The 22,250-nt window shown below is 46.3% G+C and overlaps 2 protein-coding genes across 2 annotated transcripts in view; one reads left to right on the top strand and one right to left on the bottom strand.

Moving 5' to 3' along the window:
* The window catches only part of LOC108102435 (mucin-5AC), a 73,930-nt gene that overhangs the window by 14,806 nt on the left and 36,874 nt on the right, over nt 1–22,250 (top strand). Inside the window, exon 2 of the mRNA XM_017207412.2 lies at nt 1,361–1,399. The gene's annotated coding sequence lies outside the window, so the exon portion shown is untranslated. The remainder of the gene's footprint in view (nt 1–1,360; nt 1,400–22,250) is intronic.
* LOC108102436 (broad-complex core protein) overlaps nt 1–22,250 on the bottom strand; it is a 94,529-nt gene that overhangs the window by 55,253 nt on the left and 17,026 nt on the right. Inside the window, exon 2 of the mRNA XM_017207415.2 lies at nt 1,222–1,266. The gene's annotated coding sequence lies outside the window, so the exon portion shown is untranslated. The remainder of the gene's footprint in view (nt 1–1,221; nt 1,267–22,250) is intronic.

The raw sequence follows: 22,250 nt of genomic DNA, 5'->3' as shown, positions 1-22,250 counted from the left end.
AAGGATGTGAATGTTGACGTCTTCGTTGTAGTTTCGCGTAGTTCCTTCTCAATGGGAATGGTGGGTGGTGGCTGGGTGATTTCGGGTTAGAAAAAGAAAGGAAAGGAAGAGGAAAGGAAGGACGAAGGAGAAGGTGAGGCAGCTAGGCAGCTAGGCAGCCGGCAAATGCGACAAATTATTTAAGCTGCATGTGGCGCGAGCGAAGCTTTGCTTGTGCACTTAAAACAAAGGTCGTCTGGTATAATCTTATCATAAAAGTTGTAAGAATTAACAAAATGAATTATAAATAATCTAGATTAATAATCTAGTAAGTTAGTTTAGGGTTTTAGATTGAGTTTAAGTAACAGTAACTATGGGAAAATTCTTTACTTATTAACTTCTACTATTTCCAGAGATTTCCAGAGTAATACAAACCTCTTTCTTTCACTTTCTCTAAAGTGTAAGGATAATTGCTTGGGACACCAAAACTAACAACGATTTGTGTCTGTGTGTGTGTGTGTATTTGTTGCTTTGTGTGTGTGTGTGCGTTGCAGTTGCATTAAAATCTTAGAAGACGGATTTCTTGTTCATCGGCATGCAGCCACACGGAGAGGGATAGACTTACGGCTGGCTGAAGCTGCTGGCGGTTGTCGTTCTTCGGTGCATATAATTTAGATTTTCGCGTTCAACACACACACACACACATTAACAGACACCAACACACACTTTAGCACACACACACACACACGTAACCAATGGTGAATGGTTGTGGGTGGCGTGTGGTAGGTGCTTCGTTTTTGGGCTCGTCTTCGTATTTTGGCCCAAAGTTTCAGCATATTTTGCTAGACTTGCTTTAAATAACGAACACACACACACACACACGCACACATATGCAGATTATTTTTGAGTGGTACAGCAGTGAAAGGGGGAGGGGGAGGAAGAGTGAGTGTTCGGTTCGCAGTAATTAGCCAATAGGAATAGCTGGAGCTTGTTGTTTGCGCTGGTATGAGTGTCCCGGCAGGGGTGCGTGTGTGTGTGTCTGTGTGTGTGCATGTGTGTATGTGAGTCATCCCTCACATGCACGTTTGTCATTTGGGCTTTGCCTATCGCATTCGAGCTTCCAGCAAGACAATCGCATGTTTGCCCACCCGTTTTTGGCCATAATGGGTTATGGGGTTTGATCCCTTTGACCCTTTTCCCCCCGTTTGAAACTGCTTATAGAATATTATTTAGTACACTCACCTGCGATCAGAATCGTTTATATATATATATATCTCTTGATATATGCTGAAAGAAAGGAGAAAGGAAATCGGTTAATGGGTTGCCTTCGACAAGGTCAAGAGAATATTATTTAAGTTTGCTTTTCTTTTTCTTATTTCAGGAGATCAATAAGGATTTGGCTGGCTTCTATGGCATCTAGGTGAGTTGCAAGCAATCTAATAATTATGTGCCACATGCCACATATCTATGTATGTGCCGCTTGCTTATGTATAATTGTCAAAGAGCCAAAGAGTAAGCTTCAAGTGTCAGAAGCGAGCTAAAAATTTGTTGCTCCACCTACTTCGGCTGTGCTCTGCTTTCTTTCTTTTTGTTTTTTGGTTAATATATTACGCATATGCGGTGGGGGGCATGGGTGTGGAGGGGGGGTGGTAATGGCAAACACTAGACACCCCCAACATACACACACACACACGCTGGCAAGAAAAATATTAACCAAACAGAGCGAGTGGAGCGCAGCAGTTAAAAATATTTAAAAATTTTCAAGTGGGTGATAGAGGAGTGCCGGATGTTGGCAGAAGGGGTGGGGGTGGGGGGACTGCCGGAAGAGGGTTTCCAAAAAGCATGCGTGTGGCAGGATTGTGGGGAGGGGGTGGGGGGTTGGAGTTCTGGTACCACCACTTTTGGTTAATTGCCAAAAACAACTACAAAAAGACAACGGCAAAAGAGCGAATGAGAAGGAGGGAAATGGAGGCGTTAGTGGAAAACCGAATGGGAAATACCCTCGAAGGGATCGGATCGTATCGGGGGGGGGGGTGCACTCATACACTTGCACACCCACACACCCACACAGATGACAGGAAGAGTATGCAAAGAAAGTTGAGCTAACCCCACCAACCTCTACGCCCGCTTTGGAAAAAAAAAGCTGGAAAAAGTTGCGTTCGCTTTTGGTGGGGCTTATGTAAACTCTCCTTTTCTCGCTCGCACGCGTTGTTGTATGCCGCTCACATATGAATATGTAACCATATAGAACATTTTCCAACTGCCTACGCGCTTATCAGAGTGTGTATGTGTGTGCGTGTGTGTGTGTGAGTTGGGTTTTTGTGTGTGCGGTGTGCTCCCTTTTTATTATTTCGCGCGTCGCAGCCAGAAAAAGGTACATAAATTGCAAATGTATTTGTGGAAAAGTGCGTTGTGGTGCGTGCAGATGAAGAGTACCCATCTACCCATCTACCCAACTCCCCCTACCTCCATCTCTACCCCTAGGACCACCACCCAACGCCCAACGCTCACTTTTAGCGGCGACGCTGCGAAGCTTATTTTTTAATTTGTGCGTTTCCCCTCGACTCACCGTTACGTCCCCTGCCTCTCTTTGGGCTTCATCATTTGTTGCCAAATAATTTCACATTTCGAGGGCATCCTTTAGGAGGAGGAATCCTTGGAAGGGTAGATGCTTCTTCATATCAGGGGAAAATCTTAGTTTTCCACTAAGTTTAAGTTTATTTTTTAAGATTTTTCCTTTTCTTCTTTCATTTTGTTTCCCTAAAACGTGAAAAGTGCATTGGAAATTCGACTTGTTGGCTTATTATCTTGACTTCTTCGACTGCTTCTACTTGGTTTTCTATGGCCGTGCTTGCTTTGACTCGGCTGTTTGTTTTAACTTGTGCCGCACTCCTTCCCCGCCCCAAGTCCTGCCCCAACCCCTCTGCTTCTCTCCTCTTCCCCCCAAACTACATACCCTTCGAGCACTTTCTTTTTCGGCGAAACTTTTTTGCTTTCCATGCTGGCATGTGCGTGCCCCTTTCCACTGACGTCCCTGTCCCCTTGCTAACCAGCTTGGCTCTTTAGCATTCGCGCTAGTCTTCTGTTAGTGACAGTCGACGGTCGGCAGTCGCTGCATTTCTGAGCAGCGACGACAACGACGACGTCGAAGCCGGCAGCAGCCAATTTAATTTTTCATATGTACACAAAGCAGGCCAAAAACAAAAACCAAAAAACGCCAAAAACAAAAAAAAAAGAGGAAAACGGGGAAAAAGTTTTTCTAATTCGCATTTGTATTTAATTTGATGGAGCTCTCTGTCTTACGCCCTGGCTTGCTTGCCAGCCCAACCACCTTGCCTCAGCCCAACACCATCTCCTCTTCTTTCCTGTCCCCAGCCCCCTTCCATTAGGTTCGCTGTTCGCCCTTTTTTTAATGGGGTGCTTTATGACAAACTTTAAGCGCGCGCGACTCTAAACATTAAAATTGTACATGGGCCATGTGTGTGTGTGGGGGTGAGTGTGTGTGTGTGTGGTTGGGGGTGTAGGTGAGTGTGCGTGTGTGTTATGAAGGAGCATAGATGAGGTAAAGGCTGGGGGGGGGTGGTGGTGGTGGCGGTAATGGGGGTGCGCGCACTTCTAACACCGCCCACTAATGCCAACTGTGCCTAACTGGTGGAGCGACTTGCTCTCTCCGTCTTTGCCAGTATGTGTGTCTGTGTGTGTGTGTGTGTGTGTGCGCATATGTAAAGTAACCACCTCCCCCACACCCACTCACCGCTTTCCATGCGTGCGCGTGTCTGCGGAGTAATTTTTTAACTAATTTTCTATACAAATTTTTAGCATGTCGTTCGGGGCCCGCGCACACTTTTTACATTCTTTTTGCATACATGAATATGTATATGCTCTGCAGTGTGTGTGTGTGTGTGTGTTAGAGTGTGTGTTTTGTACGTACTTCTAGGCGGGCGAATGTGTGTGTGTGTGTTGCCAGCTCATTCGTTCCTTCGAGCTGTGCGCAGTTTTTAGTATTCTCAGCAAGCCCCAAGAAGGGGAAATGTCTGATGTTCTGATATTCTAATACTTCCCAAGCCCATTAGAAAAGTCCCTAAGATTTGATAGACTAGACTCTACTAGACATTCCGCAGATCCGATCTTGTGGTGTAGTGGAAGTTATTCTGAGTTTTGACTGAAAATTCAAATATTTTTTATGGGGATTATACCTATAACTCAGTCAAAGCAAGGCTCAGAGATAAAATAAAGACAGTTTTGAGGAGCTGAAAAGTCAGGAACCAACATTATTTTCGGCTTTTTAGCTCTAGCTCGGCCAAAACAAGACGCACAGCCAAAATAATGACTGTTTTGTGCTGCTAACGACCAACACTAACCACCCCTATCACTCGTTTTTCGATTTTGGAAAATCAATTTTGGCCCAAATTTCGGATTTTTGATAAGGGGTACCATCATCAAAATTTTCAAAAAATGGCCAAAAATTAAGTTTCCCAGATTTGAATGCAAACCAATTGGGAATCATGGCAATCAAGTTACGAGCCCAACGAGGTATTACATTTCGCATTTGGACCATTTTTGGCTGTGCTATTCCAAAAAAACTGATTTTTTGGTGCTCAAAATCACGAAAAGGTCTTTTGGCAGCAAAGATTCCGGTTTCCTTGCCGTTTCTTAGCTCTAACTTTTTCACCGCATGTCTTAACCAATGACTGTTGTATGCAGCTAAGAACCGAAACTTTAAACCTGTGTACTTACTTTTATCTTTATTTATCTGATTCTCTTGAAGTGAGCTGTGATTTAACGGCTAAAAAATTGAAAAACCCATTTCTACAGAAATTTGCGATATTATTTCCGGCTTCTTAGCTCTAACTCGGCCAAAACAAGCCGCACAGCCAAAAGAATGACTGTTTTGTGCTGCTAACGACCAATACTAAGTACCCCTATCACTCGATTTTCGATTTTGGGAAAGTCAATTTTGGCCCAAATTTCGCATTTTTGATAATCATCAAAATTTTCAAAAAATTAATAAAATTTTACGTTTCAAGGTGGGTAAGCAGTTTTATTGGAAATTAAATTACGAATTCAACGAGGTATTACATTCCACATTCCGACCATTATTGGCTGAGTTATGGGAAGAATACTATCACTGTTAGGTGAAAATCGGGAAGAACCAAATTTCGCATTTTCGATAAGGGGTAATATCATGATTTTTCCGAAAAATTCTCAAAATTTGACATTTTAAAGTGTGAATGCAGTTCGAATGGAATTTCAATTACGATTCCAATGATATATGACATTCCATGTTGCGACTTTGTTTGACTTTGCTGTGAAATTAAATCTGAGACAAAATAATCTGATTTTGAGGGAAGAATCAGGACTATGACTTTTAAGAGAAAATGACAATATTTTGTATCGGGATTATACCTTTAACTCAGTCTAAACAAGGCTTAGAGCTAAGATAAAGACAGTTTTGAGCAGCTAACGACCGACACAAACTTTCCTCATCATTCGTTTGATGATTTTGGCAACTTTAATTTTTTACAATTTTTTCAATTTTCTGTAAGGGGTAACATCATCAAAATTTCCGAAAAATGGGCACATTTTTGCGTTTTAAGGTGGGTAAGCAGTTTTGTTGCAAATCAAATTACGAACTCAACGAGGTATGACATTCTATGTTCCGACCACTATTGGCTTAGTTATGGGCAAACAAAAACTGTTTTTTGGGGAAAGATTTAGAAACTAGTAAATTTTGTATCTTTGGCCCATCAAGACAGCTCTCCTTAGTGTTGCTTACAAACACAGATCTTAAATAAAGTCAAGGTCGTCGTAAGAAACGATCACAGTGGCGTAGGTTGAGATAGAATACTTCCCACCACAGCGATCTGGCATGAGAATGATTGGCTTTGGGAGGAAAGTGTGGCCGTGGGGCAAGTCATGCTCTTTCTATTCTCTCCACCGTACAACGCTTTTTTGAGCTCCTGCTGCTACTGTTGTTATGATGATTTGACAGGATGGCATTCATCCTGACGCACGGACACAGCAGGATGGCTGGTGGTGGGTGGACAAGGAACAGGGGAACGGGGAAGTCATGGGGCACTGGCAGTGATTTGCATTGTTTGTTAGCAATGTCAGCTGCCAGTAGATAGACCCGCCATATGTGGCTGTGGTAGTGGAGGTGTACTTTTGGCAGAGACTAAAGGGCGGTAGGCGGTAGGCGGTAGGCGGCGGTAGGCTGGCGACGCGTCGCTGTTAAATATTACATCAAAATAAAATTAACATTTCATTTGGCTGACTTTTTTTCGAAAGCTTCATCGATAAATTTCGCCAAGTTAGGGAGCGGAGGCTGCTGCGATTTTCGCCATTCATATTTCTTTTTTTTTTGTGTGTGTGTTTTTTTTTTATCAGCTCTCGATTCTCTTCTATTTTTAATAAAAAATCATTACATAGGCAAATATAAATATTGCCGGACCATGGCAGACACCCTGCCACCCCTGCCACCCCCTGCCACCCCGTGCCGCATGCCTGTGCATGTGCAGAGAAATGTTGCGGTAAAAAAAGTCGGGCATTATGTAGAAAAAGCCAGTGACGCCAAATATTTTTTGCCATTATTCATGGGGCTTTCATTTTTCACAAAAATGCATTTTAATTGTCACATAAAATAATTTCAGGCATGCCAGGGGGGTGGAAGGAAGGAAGGGGATGGGAGGGGTTGGGAATGGGATTATCAGCATCAGCTATTGCCATGCTCACTCATACAATCGCAACGATTCTAGTTGATAGCAGCCGTGTTATTAGGTATCTGTAATCTGAATTAGGGTTAACTTTTCGGCCAGAGCTTTCGTTGCCTCCGCCTGCCAATAATGAACTCTACAGGCAGCCTGCTGGCCTGCCTACCTGCCTGCCCCATCAGCAACACCGCATCTGCGGCACTGCAACTGATAACCGAGTGGAAATCAAGCGGCATGGCGAAAAAAAAGTTAATAATAAGTGGATGCAAAATTTTTATAAATACATTTTATTTAGTGCAACGCGACAGACGAGGGGCAGGAGGTGACATCCTGAAGCCCGGTGCCCCGCCACCTGGTAATTTTCCCCCCTTTTTTCTTTTTTTGCTTTTTGTAAGGCATAATAATATATTTTAACTGATGTTGCTGAATGGCAGGGGGGCGGTGGTTAACTCCCCTGCATAGAAGTGAAAAAATTCAAGGTAATGGTGGGTGGGGCTGGGTGGTGCTGGGAGTGAAGCGCCCGCTATTTTGCACAACATATCGCGGTCGTAAAAAATAATACAACTACATCCACAGACAAGCGCGTTTACTACCCATTACAAAGCCCAGCGCGCAGACGGAGTCTTTCAGTTTCAGTTTATCGCCCCCCCCTCTGAATGTCCCTTTAACATCCTTCCCATCACCCCCCCTTGCCCTAAGGAGGGTAGCTATGCCAGGCAATCCTTGGAACACATACGCGCAATTCTAAAAAATTAATGCCGCGCTTTCGTAATTTGAACACACAGAAACTGCCGCAGAGTCAGAGCTCTACTGTCGCAACTGTCTCTTGCCTGGTAACAAGGGGTATCAGCAGATCACTTGGTAGTCGAAGTAAGGTGTACCCTGTTAGATCGTTGGATAGGCTTAGGCTTCATCGCTTACAATCTAAGCCAGCAGATACTTTTGCAGATACTTTCCTAACAGGTTTCGAATCCCCATTTAAAGGATTTCCCATCTATGATTTAATTAATTGAGATTCCTTGAAATTGGGCTAGGGAAATCCCAAAGATCTTAACGAAGTATATCCCCCGTGTAAGCCAACTTCAGAGAGGAGTATCCCGATGGCGAGGCAGCGACGGCGACAGAAGCAGACTCACTTAAAAATTCGAATGTTATAGAAAAGTGAGCAAAGCACGACGACGGCGCAGGGTGAAGAGAAAGTGCGGGGAAAGTGGCAAGGGGGGAAAGGGGAAGGGGGGCATACACAAAGCAGAGCCGGAAAAAAACCAACTCAAATTACATAAAATGAAAAGTTCTCGTTACGCGGCGCATTTATTGTGACCCCTCTCCGCGCCTTCCGCCTTGGTCCTTGGTGCCGCTTCTGTCGCGCGCGGCTGCTGCTGCTGCTGGTGCTGCCTCTTCTAATGCTCATCTCTTTCTAACTCGGCAGCGTGGAGCTCGGAGCTTTTCGGGGCGCCCCTTCTATTGCTCCACCCCCTTCCTCCTTCGGCTGATTACTACTTTTATTGCTAGCAAATATCTGAACTTTCTTCAGCAAGGTGAGTGTCTGTGTCTGTGTCTGTGGCTGTGCTTGTGCCTCTGCCTGTGTGCTGGTCTCTCTCTCTCTATGTGTGTGTGTGTGTGAGCTTAGCTTTTTAGGCGAAATGTAAAGGGGAAAGTCTGCGGGGAAGCGGTGTGGCGGGGGAGCACTCTTGTAACTTGCGCGGAAACAAGGTTTTTATTTCACCATTTCTTTCTTTACTTTTCACTTCGTTTTTGCCCCTCAACCCCCGTTGCCAGCCCTTCCCCGCACAAACGCGGCAATTTCGCTTTAGATTTTACTGCGCGAAATTCCTTTTTTACTTTTTTTTTTTTTTTCTCCTTAGTCAAGGCAAACCACCCCCTGCATGTGTGCTTGTGTGTGTAAGGAGTGCTGTCGCTGTAGTTGTGTATTATATTTTATTTTTTCAATTTTTGACGTCGACGCAGCCGTTGCAGTCGCTAGTTAGCAGCCCTCGTCCCTGCCTCTTGCCGCCTGCCGCCAGCGAAACCTTCATCTTCGTTTGCGGGTCCCGATTTTTCGTTTTTTAACTACGTGTTCGTAGTTAAACAATCTCGTCTTCTTCATCCTGCTGGTATGTGTATGTGTATGTTGTCTGCATGTGTGAGTGCCAGGCGGGCAGAGACGCGCCAAGGCAGAGGTGTAGTGGTTAGCGGCAAAAGGCCAGGGCAAGGGGCTTACAAGTGCAGGCGGGCGGGTGGTCGTTTTAGGAGGAATTAGTTAGGCAAGGGGGAAAGCTGAGTTTTTAGATAAATTATATAATATTAATATTTTCTAGGGATTTTACATGATTTAATTTAAAATTTCTATTAAATTAAGAATTAGTTTTTGATAATTTTTTCTAATTTTTAAAGTTTTTCTTTTCCGACTGACTGCAGTTTCAGACTTACAGCAGTTCTACCCTTTTGAGTTTCTCTCAGTGCATTTTCCATATGATAAGTGGCGCGGTTGCCTGCCCTTCCTCACCCTTTCTCCCCCCCCAACCTACACCTTTTGTCATATGCGGTGTTTAGAGAGTTTTTTTTTACCCAACAGCTAAATAGATGAGACGCCCCAGACCCAGACCCAGACCCAGACCCAGACCCAGATCCAGATTCAGATCCAGATTCAGATCCAGAACCAGATCCAGTTCCACATCTCAGACCCACGACTAAGAACCAAAACAGCGAGCAGCCTAACAAAAAAAAAAGAAAAAAAAGAACGGTGAAATGAAAACGAAAGGAGAGCGACCGAGAAGGGCGGAGGGAGCGAGCGAGAGGCAGCGAGAAATTCAGTAACTTTGAAAATAAAAAGCACACGAGGGTTGCTTGATATATTTCTTTTGCATTGGCTGCGCCGCTGCTGCTGCTGCCGCTGCTGGTGCTTCTGTATTAGTTGCTGTTGTTGTAAGTGGATATTAGGGGGATATGTGTGTGTGTGTAGTGTGTGTGGGTGTGGAGAAGGGCATCCTTTTATATTTAAAAACACACTTATTTCAATATCCAAATGCGGGTGGTCCAGCCCCCACCCTACTCTAAGGCACTTATTATTACTTTTAATATCGCATTTTTTTTTTTTTGCAAAATTTCTCATATATGTGTGTGTGTGTGTGAGTGTGTGTGTTTTAGTGCGTGTGTGCGTGCTTTTTTCCTGCTTTTGCTGTCTGCTCTTTTTTTTTTTAGTGGTTTGCATTTAAGTTGAGTTTTGTGTGTGGGTTGTCCCCTTGAACCCTCAAGCCCTACTATCCAGCCCCGCTCCCCCTACCCCCCCTACCCATTGGCATACGCAGACTAAAAACGAAAGTAAACTTGCCAGGGAGGAGGTAGGAGAGGGGTGGTGGGGGTGGTTTGTTTTCCAAACGTGGAAGTTGGAAAAAATCTACGGGCATTGATTGAGCAGGCGAAGGGGAAGGCGGGCCTCCAATTTAAAGTCCTGGCCCACTGCTGCTGCCACTTTGTTTAGTTTCGCTGATAAGCATGTGCAGAGAGGGGGGTGGGGTGGTGGCGAAAATATCAACTACTGGTGACTGTTTTAGATTTATAAAGCTTCAATTATTTATTTATGTTGCTGCCTGGCCCGTGTGCGGGCCATAAATTAAATAAAGTAAAAAGCAAGAAAAGAAAACTCTTGGAAAAACAGCCAAGGAAAAGTCGAACTTTTAATGCTTAAATCTTGATTTTGGATTGGATATATATATCTCTATATATTATAGTAAGATAAGTTAAATCTCACTAAAAACCAGTTAGTTAGCTGAGAAAATTGTAAATTCCTAAGCAAAAGTTGTTGGGTTTATCTTTCCCTATCAGCTATCACCCACCTTTACCACCTGCCATAGCATACATACCATAAAAGACAGTGTATAGCGCTGTTAAAGGGGGGGTGGAGAAGGGGCTTTGGGTAACACTGGGAGGCCGTTGGTAACAAGGAATGCCATAAAACATACAAATGGCCAAATAAAACATTTTAAATGTAGCAACAACAACGAAAACGTAAACGAAAATAAGAAAATAGTATTGTGCTTAGAAAAAAAGAAGAAGAAAACAACGGAAACAACAGGAGTGCAGTGGGGAGGGGGTAGAGGAGGCTTGCCTGGGCACATTAGATAGATTAGATTAGATTTTTTATGCCCTGAGCAAGGGAGAGAGAGAGAGAGTGAAAGATTCTGGCATGCCGAAGAGAATGAGGGCACTATCAAGCGTGCTTTTCACGCTTACCGATCTGAGATATATATATATATATATAATATATATCTACTTTCTTTTTGTGCGGGCGCCCCCCGTAGAAATGTTGGCAACTTTAACCCTCTGCTAAGGACACAGAATGCTGAAAGTCCTGCACGGAGGACTATTCACAAAACTAACATTTTCTAAAAGTTGTGCTACCTCAGCAACCCTCCCCTCACCTCACCTCCCCCTCATCACGAATCATGTCCATTTGGCTGGCAAGGCGTTGGAATTATCTGGCCAGGACCTTCGTCTAGCATTAGGGCTTCTCCTTCGGCTCCTTTTAGTTACCTGCTGCTGCTGCTCCTGCTGCTTTAACCTCCCACCACAGCGTCCTTTATTCTTTTTCTCTTCCGTGTTTTCCTTCTTTTCATAGAGTATAGCAGCAGCAGCAGCAGCAGCACTAGCAAGGGCATGGGGCGGGGCAGCGGGGGGCAATGGCCATCGTTGAGCGCACAAAAACTTAGAAATAATCACCGACATAAATCTTAAAATGGGCTGCCCTTCGCTTTTCCGCCCGCTGCCTTTGCTACTTTTGGCCTAACTACTCTCTTACGCTGTTAGGTGGGGATGAACTGTAGGGAGGCAGGAGGTTGGGTGATGGGTGATGGGTGGTGGGTGGTCATCTGGCGCTGAGCGTGGCAAATGAAAAATAACTTAGAGGCACGGTTTGCGGCATTTTCGTTCGCCTGCCCGACAGTTCGCCAGTCAGTTCTATGCGACTTCTATGCCGTTTTGGGTGTTCTTCTTCTTCTTATTCTTCTTCTTCTTCCGACGATTTTCCCTCCCCCCTTTAGTTGAGGGGGGGGATTCCTTTATATTATTGCACATAGTTGAGAGACAAAATGCGGCAAATTCTAAAATCCTTTCGAGCAGAAAAGCAGCAACAAAGTGCTTGACGGGGAGGGGGAGGGCTGTTGGTGGTCTAAGGAAAACTTCGGTTTTCCTTCGCTTCGATTTTGTTAGATTTTCCCGCTGAGCCTCGAAAGGCCCCTGCCTCCCGCGCACGAGGCACGTGGCCTTCAACCAAAGGCAAAGCACAGTGGTCTTAGGTCAATTGCCGCCACCGTCGCCGCTAATTTGAGGATCATTTTTTGGAGTTGGATCATTGGAGTTGCGCTTGCAAAATTGCCCCACCAGCTGTTTCAACATGGCCTATTGTTTGGACTCGCGTTTTGTTTGCCAAACTTTCTTGATCTTTTCACAGCGGATTAGTGGCTTAGGTGGGGAGGGAGGTGGGAGGTGTGCCGTTGCGGGACAACAGCGGCGGTAGAAGTCACACACAAGTGTCGAAAGTGCAAATATTGAATGTGTTCCCGAGTCAATGCCGATTGTTTGAGTTCTGTTTTTTTTTTTGGTGGTGGTGGCAGTTTGCACAGACCACCAGACATTCTTCTATCAATAAAACTGCATTTGCCGGCACGATAAACCCGCAGCCTTGAGTTTTCCAATCAAATGGAGTAGCGACCACTGTTCCATCGAAAATGGGAGCCAGCTGCGAAGGATGAAGGATGAGGAAAGAGGAACAAGGAACGAGGAACGAGAGCCCAAAGAACTAGCAACTAACATCTAAGCACCGCAACAAGCAGCCGCCAGCCAATCCCCACCCACTATCGCAACCCCTCGCAAGCATTTTCCTCCTCTAGACTGCTCTGTGTATATATGTGTGTGTGTGTGTGTGTTTGTGTGTATGTATTTAGGGAGTACTATTATTCAGCGTTTGCTTTTAATGGCCCTGGCGTGGGTCTGGCTCTGACTGTGGCTGTGGGAGTGGGTGGTTGCGGCTTGTGGGGGGTGGTGCTTGTGGAAAAATGAAAAGAATATTTTATAGTTGAAAATCCGATGGCGTCTTAGAAATCTAAACATTAAACTTGCCGAAACTTTTCGCCCACCACCATTGGAAGGCAAACGCACCGCTCACCGCCCACTGAACCACCGAGTTCACCCCCCTGCCGTGTGCCATTCGCGACCAAAGCCGCGTCAAAGAAAAGTCCTTCCAGCAAAGGACGAACAGTGTTCGGTGAGTGAGTAGTGAGGAGGGATGCCAGGGGGGTGGCACAGAATGAGCCACAAGTTGAGGTAGTCAGAAGAGTGGAAGGGCGTTGGGTGGGATGGATGGGTTTCGGCAGTTTGCTTTTTTAGCTGCGTGAAACTTACAGCAACAGCATCTGCGACTATTTTGCTGCCGACGCAGCCTCTGCCCGCTTCCCGCTCGCCTGCCACGTTCCCATCCCTTCCCCCTGCCGCATTTTACATAAATCTTCTTTTCAAAAAAAAGAAAAGAAAAAAAGTACGTAAGAATGAATGAGGGAGAGAGCAGAAAAAATAAATAAACACTAATGCTGAGGCAAAGGCAAGGCAAGGCAAGGCAAAGGCAAAAGGAAATAAAACGAACTAGAAAATTTAGTATCTACACACACACACACACACAGATACAAACACAACACACAAAAGTACGCACACCGATGAGCGGCGAAAAAGAGAACAATTTTTTATTACAGCGAGAAAACTTAATGGCTGCTGGGAAGGTGTAGCGCGGGGGGGTTTGGGCGCTCAAGGGTAAGGGGTGACAGACGCTCACGAACGTCGACGAGGACGAGGACAACGAAGAAGATGGAGCAGATGGTGGAGGAGCAGTCAGGAAGAGGTGGCTGCGTGGGCGTCCCCCCGGCAAGAGGTAGCTCCCGTTTTCGGCAAAATCTCACCATCCCCACCCCTCTAACCCGCGACACCACCCCCCTTGCATTCAAATGAAATGGAACATATTTCTTTAATTTTTAAGAGGGGGAAGGGGGGGAGGATAGGGTTCGATGTTGTCTGACCCAGATATATCCATGGAAACTACAGAAGAGAACACTCTGGAAGGAGGTGAGTGAGCAGGGTGGAGGGGGGCTAAAGTTTCATTGTAAGACACTAAAATTAAAAGTGCCCCTGCTCCTAGCGATCCTAGTGAGCCCCCGTACTTCCCCTCCCTCTGCCTAACCTACATCCCTCACTCGCTGTCTTGGAATGCCGCTCATTGATTTGGCCTTCGCATTTCCCTAGCTTTCCCAAAAATGGTTTGTCAAGGGGGGGTTGGGGCGGTTGAGGTAAAGGGAGCCCTCTAAAATTGTAGTTCCTTCTACGGCGCGCCCCCAACCCCTAACCAGCCCCAACCCCCCAGATCCATTCGCGAACTCATTCAAGGATAGCAGCTGCGCCGCAGCGCAGTTTTCTTCAAAAATTTTCTATATCGATACTTTTTATTTATTTCGCTTTTTGTTTCTGCTCTGCTCTGGCCTGATACCGCCACCGCCACCGCCACCGCCCCCGCATTGTCCCCCTGTCAACCCGCCCCTGGCCTTCTTTGTGTTTGTAGTTGTGTAGCGTCGTTCGGCGTCGCTGCTTCAGTCGCTGCCTCAGTTGCCGCCGCTGCTGGCTTGGCTGCTGCCGCTAACTTCGACTTCGTCTTCCGACCTTGTTATTGTTGTTGTTGTTGTTGCTTTTTTCAATTTTATTTCTCTATATTTTTTACGATGCTCGAAACTACCCTTAATGATGCTGGCTGGTGGATGCTGGCCCCCTTCCCCCTTTCACCTTTCCCCGCCTGCCTTGTTTTTTGGGCGGAATCCGCTGTAAGTTTTTGGTTTTTTTTTTTGTTTCTTCTTCTTTTTCGTGTTTTGGTGGCTCATAAAAGGAAAATTGGAGGGCTAGAGACTAGGAGTAGTGGGAAAGAGTAGTTAGTTAATCGATCACCTTTTGATCGAAGCTGTAATATCAGCGTTTTGTGGTTATAGTGGGGAGGAGGAGGAGGAGGAGGGACAAATCTTCGAGGGAGATGAAAAAGAAGATTCAATCCATTTCTGATGCTGACAGACTGTCGATGGAAAACTGCCCCGAGGATGCTGCCGCGTAGCTTCTAATTTTACATTTTATTGTTCTGCCCCAGCCCAGCCCCTGTGTGTAGTTTGAGTCGTTTTTCCTTTTTGCCGTTTTTACTTTTTTTTTTACTTTTAGGGGTTCATAAAGGGTTGATTAGGAGGTGGAAGTGGCGGTACATCGGTACATACATACATACATACACTACTATGCAGCGAAAGCGTGGAAAAGAGACGGCTAGCGAGAGGATGGATTCAATTGTATTGGCAGTGACTATCCCCTGCCTCTGGCTTTGCCTTTGCCTTTGCCTTTGCCTCCGCTTCTCATCCATCCATCCTGCACCACAAAAACTTCCCCTGGAAGTATCCGTGTGCCTGGTCCAGCGTTAACTTTAATGACCTGAGCATGCTTTGATTTTTGTTATTTCGCTTTGTGGTTCACAATCTTGAATCCCAGAATTGAGAATCGAGAATCCCGAAACCCAGAATTTGTTCCTTCCGCCCCCGCCCCCGCCCCCGCCTTTTTGCCCTTAGTACGAACAGCTTTTTATTGCGGCCAATACGAAATTATTAATGCCCGCATAAAGAATGAGAATGCCAGTGATAGTAAAAGATTCGGCAGTTCTATTCGGTTTATGGCCCCCGGGATCATCGCCTGATATCTGGCACGCATCGCTGGAACTAGCCATAACATAACCCCCCCAAACCTGCAACTCCCATCTCCCCCCATTCCAGACCCTTTTAGCCCCTTAAATATCCAATTTGGGCCTTGGCATTATGAGCGCGTAAAATGTTGAGGGTCAACAACGGGAAGGGGGCTTAAAGTTTCTACTAGTCTTTGTTCTCTCTTTTAACTGATTTCTACGAGGAAAGAAGATTTACTTGACTTTCTTTTTGGTAACTAGTTCTTTAATCTATGTTCTAAGTTATGTTGTGATGTGGCTTATTCTATAAGTTGGTACCATTATGATTATTAATACACAGACTTGAAGGAAGATGGTCTTAGACTGTTTTTAGCTTCTTCTACTTTCTTTGATGCTTTAAAGTTAGACAAAATCTGATCACAGTTGGTTAAAAAAGTCTTAAAAAGATCATTAAATCTAATCAGCAGTGTATCAACTTATTATCTTAACTTAATAATAGCCAAACCCAAAATAGTTTTCCTAAAAGTTAAATCAGCTTTTTGTTGCCCAACGATCGATGATCCCAGACTATGTTTATGCCTCACCCCTGATTACATATACTAACACACACACACTCACACACACATACACATACACACAGTAGAGTCTGTTGATGTTGACACAACCATTTAATTTATTTCGTTTTTTATTCACGCTCTTTGCCGCCCATCATCCCCGCGTCTAACTTACACAAAAATCCTTTTACCTTTGTCCCGGCATTTTGGAGCTGTCGCAATCCGCGACTTTCCCTCTCCTTCGCTCGGTCCTTCTCTTTAGGACTAACTAAGTAAACGCGGCCCACGCAAAATGCGTTAAAAAATTAACAAAAAAAAAGAGGAAAGCTCGATAGAGAGAGAGAGAGAGAGGGAAAAACAAAACAGAAACCCCAAAAAAAAAAGAAGAGAAAAACCTGGGAATAAGAGAAACTCAATGAGGAAAAACCGGAGGGGGGAAAAAAAGTGAAAAAATGTGGCTGAAATAGTAAAAGAGAAGCAACAAAATGGCAGAAAAAGTTTTTTCGGCTTAGTTGAGCAGGCGGTTTGTGTGAGGAGGAGGAGGAGGGGTGTGGGGGGTTGGGGATGATGCAGGGGTGCAGGATGATGCAGGGGTACAGTACCAACTGGGACTACTCTGGTGGGTTGGCTGCCTCTAAAGTTGGTGGCAAAGTTAAAATAAACGGCAACTTGGCATTAGAGACACTTACACACACACACACACACACACACCCATACACATACACACACAGATGGATGTTAGGCAGCCGCCATATTAATGGCAATTGGGTGGCAAGCAGCCGCTCTCTTTCCCTCCTATATGTATGTGTGTGGTACATGAATATAAAACTTTATTTTTATTTATTCCCTTTTTTTGTTTTTGTTTTTTTTTGCTCCTCAACAGGCTCCTTTTGCCGACTTCTACGTCGCCTCCGCCTCCGCCTCCGCCTTCGCCTTCGCCTCCGCCTTCTCCTTCGCCGTCGCCGTCGCCGCACCGCGCACATAAAGCAAAATTTATTAGAAAACATTTCATTCTCATTCGGATGGTCTCGCTCTCGCGAAGGACCTTCGTAGCGAAGCGGCCCTCCCACCCAGCCAGCCAGCTCCTTCTTTTAGCTACTTCATCTTCTACTTTGCTTTTTGCATGTTTATTCGCAATTGTTGTTGTAATTGTTTTCATTGTTACACTGTGCCTGCTCCTCTCCTCTCTTGCTCCGATGGATAGGGGAAAAAATGAAGAAGGCAGGCAAGGACTCTCCCAGCTGGTGGGGGGGAAAAGGCCAAAACAAAACAGAGAACCGAAAGCAGGCAGCGAGAACGCTACAAAAATGTGTGGCAACATCTTTAACGTGGCTACAATGGCGTCGGCATAGAATTATTGCTCTGACTGCGGCTCCTTTTCCTTCCCCTCCGCCCATCCCTCGCACCATGAGCTACTCCTCCTGGATCTGGTGTCTATGCTCCAGACTCTAGACTCCCGCCTCTGACTCAGATTCAGTATCAGATTCAGCTGCTGCTGCTGCTGCTGTGCCAGGCTCTCTGGCATTGTTGTAGGCGTAGGCGGTAGCTGGGCAGGAAGGGGAGGATGGGGAATGTGGCAGGCAACTAAACCCCAGATGGCGCACTACACAAAGTTATGATATAATTTGGATTTCTTTTCGCTAAATTGCTTGTACCAACAATAAATATGTATTAATGTTCGCTGCTGCCCTGCCCTGCCCTGCCTCGCTGCCGCCTTTTGTGCCGTGAGTCCTTAGTCCTTAGTCCTGGCTTTGTGTGGGTCTCTATGTGGCTCTGACTATGGTTCTGGTTCTGGTTCTGGCTCTGACTCTGGCTCTCTCCTTCTATATTTATACGAGGAATGCTTTCAGTTAACATTTTTAATAATAGATTAGGGGAGCAGAGCAGTGGCAGTGGCAATGGTGAAGTATTCCTAATCGGGTGCTTGCTGGGCAAAGCTAGGGCTAGAGATTCGCTGTGCGTGTGTCTCTGTGTGTGTGTGTGTTTGTCAGCCGCGAAATAAATAAATATAATATTTACATCGATGGAAAGGGATGGGAGGGTTGGCTTTGGAGGAAGGAATACCACCCAACTAAACACCACCCACCCATCAAAGCAGCCGCCGAAAAATGTCGAAAAAAAAAAAAAAAAGAAGTGAAGAGAATTAAAAAAGGACGACAGAGACGGCGACGCTGGCTGAGGCAGCGACAGAAGCAGCGGCTGATTTACATTTTTAATTGTACGGCCAAAAGGGATAGGAAAAAAAAACCAAAACGCTCCCTATATATGTATATATCTCTATCTTTATATATAAATATATATGTAAAAGTTTTCTCGGTGGACCAAACTAGCTTAGATGAGGACGATCCCCCGTCTGGGCCCTGAGATGTAGGCAACATTAGTCGCTCTGTTTTGCCGTTTGTCGTTGCTCGGCAACGTTCGAGATTAAAAATTAGGCAAAAGGGTAGTTTAGTCCCGCATACACACACACACACACACACACACACACAGGGGCACATCCATTATGTGCCGTGTAATGAAATGAACACACAACACTCACTCACACACACACGCACACCCAGAGCGAAAGGCGGGCGGGGGAGAAATGTATTATAAAATGTGAGTAGTGTATGCTAATGGCAAACGCTCCACCCCCACCCCCCGCGTATACCCCACCCCCTGTGCTAAGTACAACTTTCCGGATAAAGGGGGTGGTGTGAGGGAAGAGCGGGTGCGGGGTGGGTGGCAAGCAAGTAAAAATGGAAAATTTGTTTCTACTTTTTCTGTTTTCGCTGTCAGCGGCGGAGATGGAGAAATGCGTGAGGAAAGTACACACACACACTCGCACACACACACCAACACACACACACACACACACAGCGATGATTGTGTCTAATGTATGCAAGTGTGTGGATGTGTGGGTGGCACCCCTCCACGCCTCGTTTCATGCCACACGTCGTTTGCAATTTTTCATTTTAATTTTCATTAGCGTTTTTCTCGTTTTTCCTGCGTGCGCGTGTGTGTGTACGCGAGTGTGTGTGTGTGTGTGTGTGCGTTCGATAGCTGTCTTTTCTCTTTTGTTGCTTTGACTCAAAAATGGGGTAGATGGGGGTGCCGGAGGGTGGGGGGGCTCTCAAGGCCCCGAACCGAACCAACAAAAAACCCAAAAGAAGAAAAAAAAAAAAAGGAAAGCCCGAGTTGGTTTTCATCTTGCTCTGCTTCTCCGTTCTCCTTTCTCCTTTCGGCTTTCTAAAATTCCGCACATGTACTTTGAAATTATGTAATGAGCGTATAAAATGTAAAAATGTTTTGCTGCGCCGCTTAAGTAGTGAGCGGAGGCTGTGGTGATGGCTCTGGCACTCTCTGCCAAGGGAAGGGAATGGTGGGTGGGTGGGTAGGTGGGGCCTGGTCGGGCTGGTAGAAGGGCTGTGTCCCTGACAGCGCGAGCGGGAAAGCAAATCAAAGCAGCGACAGAAACAGCAGCGCAGCGAAACTTTGCGCTCGCGTAATTTTTCAATTTGGCAGCGGAAATTGCCTAGGGAGGTGACGCACACACACACACGCTGGCATGTGGGTGTGTATATGTGTATGTCTTAACCCTCATGCTGCCGTTGACGCTGACGAAGCTTTTGCGGAGCTCATGTGGCAGCTCCACCGCATCCTCCAACCCTGCTCTCCAGTTCCCCGAGCTCCTGCCCTGCCCTCCCCTGCCCTGCCCTCGCCTTCCCCCTTCCACCGCAGCTGATGCTTTTTCTAATAATTAATTTAAAACTTTTTCTTTTAAACTGAGCAAACCCCCCCCAGCCACCGCACACCCCCGGCGTATGTGGAAAACATTTTTTGGAGGCGCTACTAATTAACATGAGCGAAGCGAAGGGAGCGAGGACTTGGCAAAGGCAAAGCAGTCCTTGCCGCTCTCAAGGATCTCGCCGGAGGTTCAGGGTCACTCTAGAAGCGAAGGCTTTAAGTTTAGTCTAAGGGAAATCTTTCACTCAGCAAGAGTCGCCATTTTGCTTAAACGTAACTAATTGGCCTTCCTTTCTTCGTGACAAGCCACCCTCTAACGCCCACTGGGCGGACTACTACTTTCACCACTAATCAAGGACGTACGCTTGAACCCTGTACCCTGACCCCTGACTTGGCATAAGCCACAAGTCAACACTCACATGCGACCCCTTAACCTCTTGAACAGCATACTTAACCTCTGCCCCGTGCCCCTGACTGGCCCACCAATGGAGTTGTTGTTTTTGTCCCAAAAGTGAGCGATTCGAAAGCGACAAAATAATCGGCATTTTATAACCCATTATCCGGGATCGGGGATGGTGTGTGTAAGTGTTGTGGGCTGACCCCTAACCTCTGACCCACTTCTGGAAACACATATCCCATTTGCCGGCAAATGCAAATCAAGCTGTCCGCAATGCTCACGAGCAGTGGGCCATGTAAATGAGGATAACCCTTTGCCTAACCTCTGACCTTGCAACCCCTTTCTTGCCCTGCCCTGCCCAAAACCAGAATCGGAATCTCACAAACTGGAATTGCCCAACTCCAAATCCCAACAACACACGACGAACCCAACCCCCACAAGGACAACGCACAACGTATGTGTGGAAATCTTGCGAGACATGGCTAGGGAACCCGTCTGACTTGACGACCCAGTAAGTGATAGCGCTCATGACTGCTCGACTGGTTAACTGGTTGGTTGGTTGGTTGTCTGGTTTTGGTCTGTCCTATCCCATCCGCTTGTGTCCTGTTCTGTGCCCTATCCCGTTGGTCCCTTCCACTTAAACTGGTAAAAGCAGGAGGTGGAGGCGACAGGGGTCAAGGGTGATATGACACCACACATGCTGGTCGAGTCTCGGTTTAGATTTGGATTCAGACATTCAGTTTCGGACTTGAATTCAGTTTTGAATTCGACTTTTCCCATTTCCATCTCTATTTCCATTTATTTTCACTTACTTTCTGTTTTGTTTGCTTGTCAACATTGTCTGCTGCCGGCTTGTCCTTGTCCTTCAGCTTTAGCTACAGCATGTGTGTGTGTGTGTGTGTGGTGTGGGGTGTGTGTTGTGCGTAGTGCGACAAGAACTTGTCTGTGTTTGTGGCCAAATGGGCGACGCTTTCCATTCGGGGTAGAAAATGATGAAAATTTCCATATTATCGAAGTGGAGGAGGTGGAGGAGAGTCGAGAGTGGCAGACAGGCAATGTGTGATAATTTGTTGATTTGGGCCCGAGTTGAGCTGGGCAACTTGTTGCATACCCCCAGGCGCGCAACAATCGCAACTGAAGGCGGGCATGGGGCGTGGCTGAGGATTGGCTGGGCTTGTTCTGTCTGGATGTAAGAGTGTGAGTGCCAGAGGAATGGAGACGGAGGTCCGCATGTGTATTTTGATGCCGGACGTCAAGGACACGGCACAAGACGTTGTCTGTCCTGGCCACCCCGCTTTCGTCCCGTCTGTCTGACAGCCAGCCTGTCTGTCTGTCTATCTATTTGTCTGTCTGTCTGTGTGTTTGTGTGTGTGTGTGTATGTGTGTTTGGGTGAGTGTGTTAATGTATTCATTGCCTGGCCGGGAGCCCGCAGCCCGGACCCCGGACACGCCGTTTGCCGGATACCGGAAGTAGTAGTCAGCAAGCCATAAAAACTTAAGGAACATACTGCCACACACATACACACACACACACACATGGTCATGTAGGGAGAAAGGGTGGGGGGGGCTAAGGAGAGCTGGCGAAGCCAAGGCAAGACGACAAGTGGCAGGAGGACGACCAGGATACGAGTGTGAGTGTGTGTCGGGTTCTTTTTTTCGGGCATCACATATGCTCTTGACTGGGTGACACACACACACACACACACACACACACGCAGGCAAAGAGAGACACAGACAGGACGTTCATTTGTGCGCTGGTTCGGCTAGCTAGGGTGCTGGTGGGGGTGCCGGGGGGGAGGGATGAAGTTGCTCGCCTTTTCCTTTATCTTCTGTTTTTTTTTTTTTTGGCAGGACGAAGTGAAAGTGAGTCACATGCCACGACGACAGGGGCAACAACAACAACAGACGACTTCACTTGCTTGGTCAATTGCCATGTGTGTGTGGGTGTGTGAGTGGGTGTGGATGTGGGTGTGAAACGACCTTGGCCTTACTTTCGCCTTTGTCGTTGTCGTCGCCTTGTCCCGGCAGCGTGCGTGTGTTGGGCACTGCCTGCCCTTCCCCCCTTCCTTGTCTGTCGTCCTGCGTCCTTGGCTCTGCTTCTGTAATTTTATGCGGATTATCACTGCTCACCCGCACACACA

The sequence above is a fragment of the Drosophila eugracilis genome, unplaced genomic scaffold (assembly GCF_018153835.1).
Source record: "Drosophila eugracilis isolate 14026-0451.02 unplaced genomic scaffold, ASM1815383v1 contig_2167, whole genome shotgun sequence".
Taxonomy (NCBI): domain Eukaryota; kingdom Metazoa; phylum Arthropoda; class Insecta; order Diptera; family Drosophilidae; genus Drosophila; species Drosophila eugracilis.
Note: the sequence above shows the minus strand (reverse complement) of the source record. Positions and strands in the feature narration are given on the sequence as shown.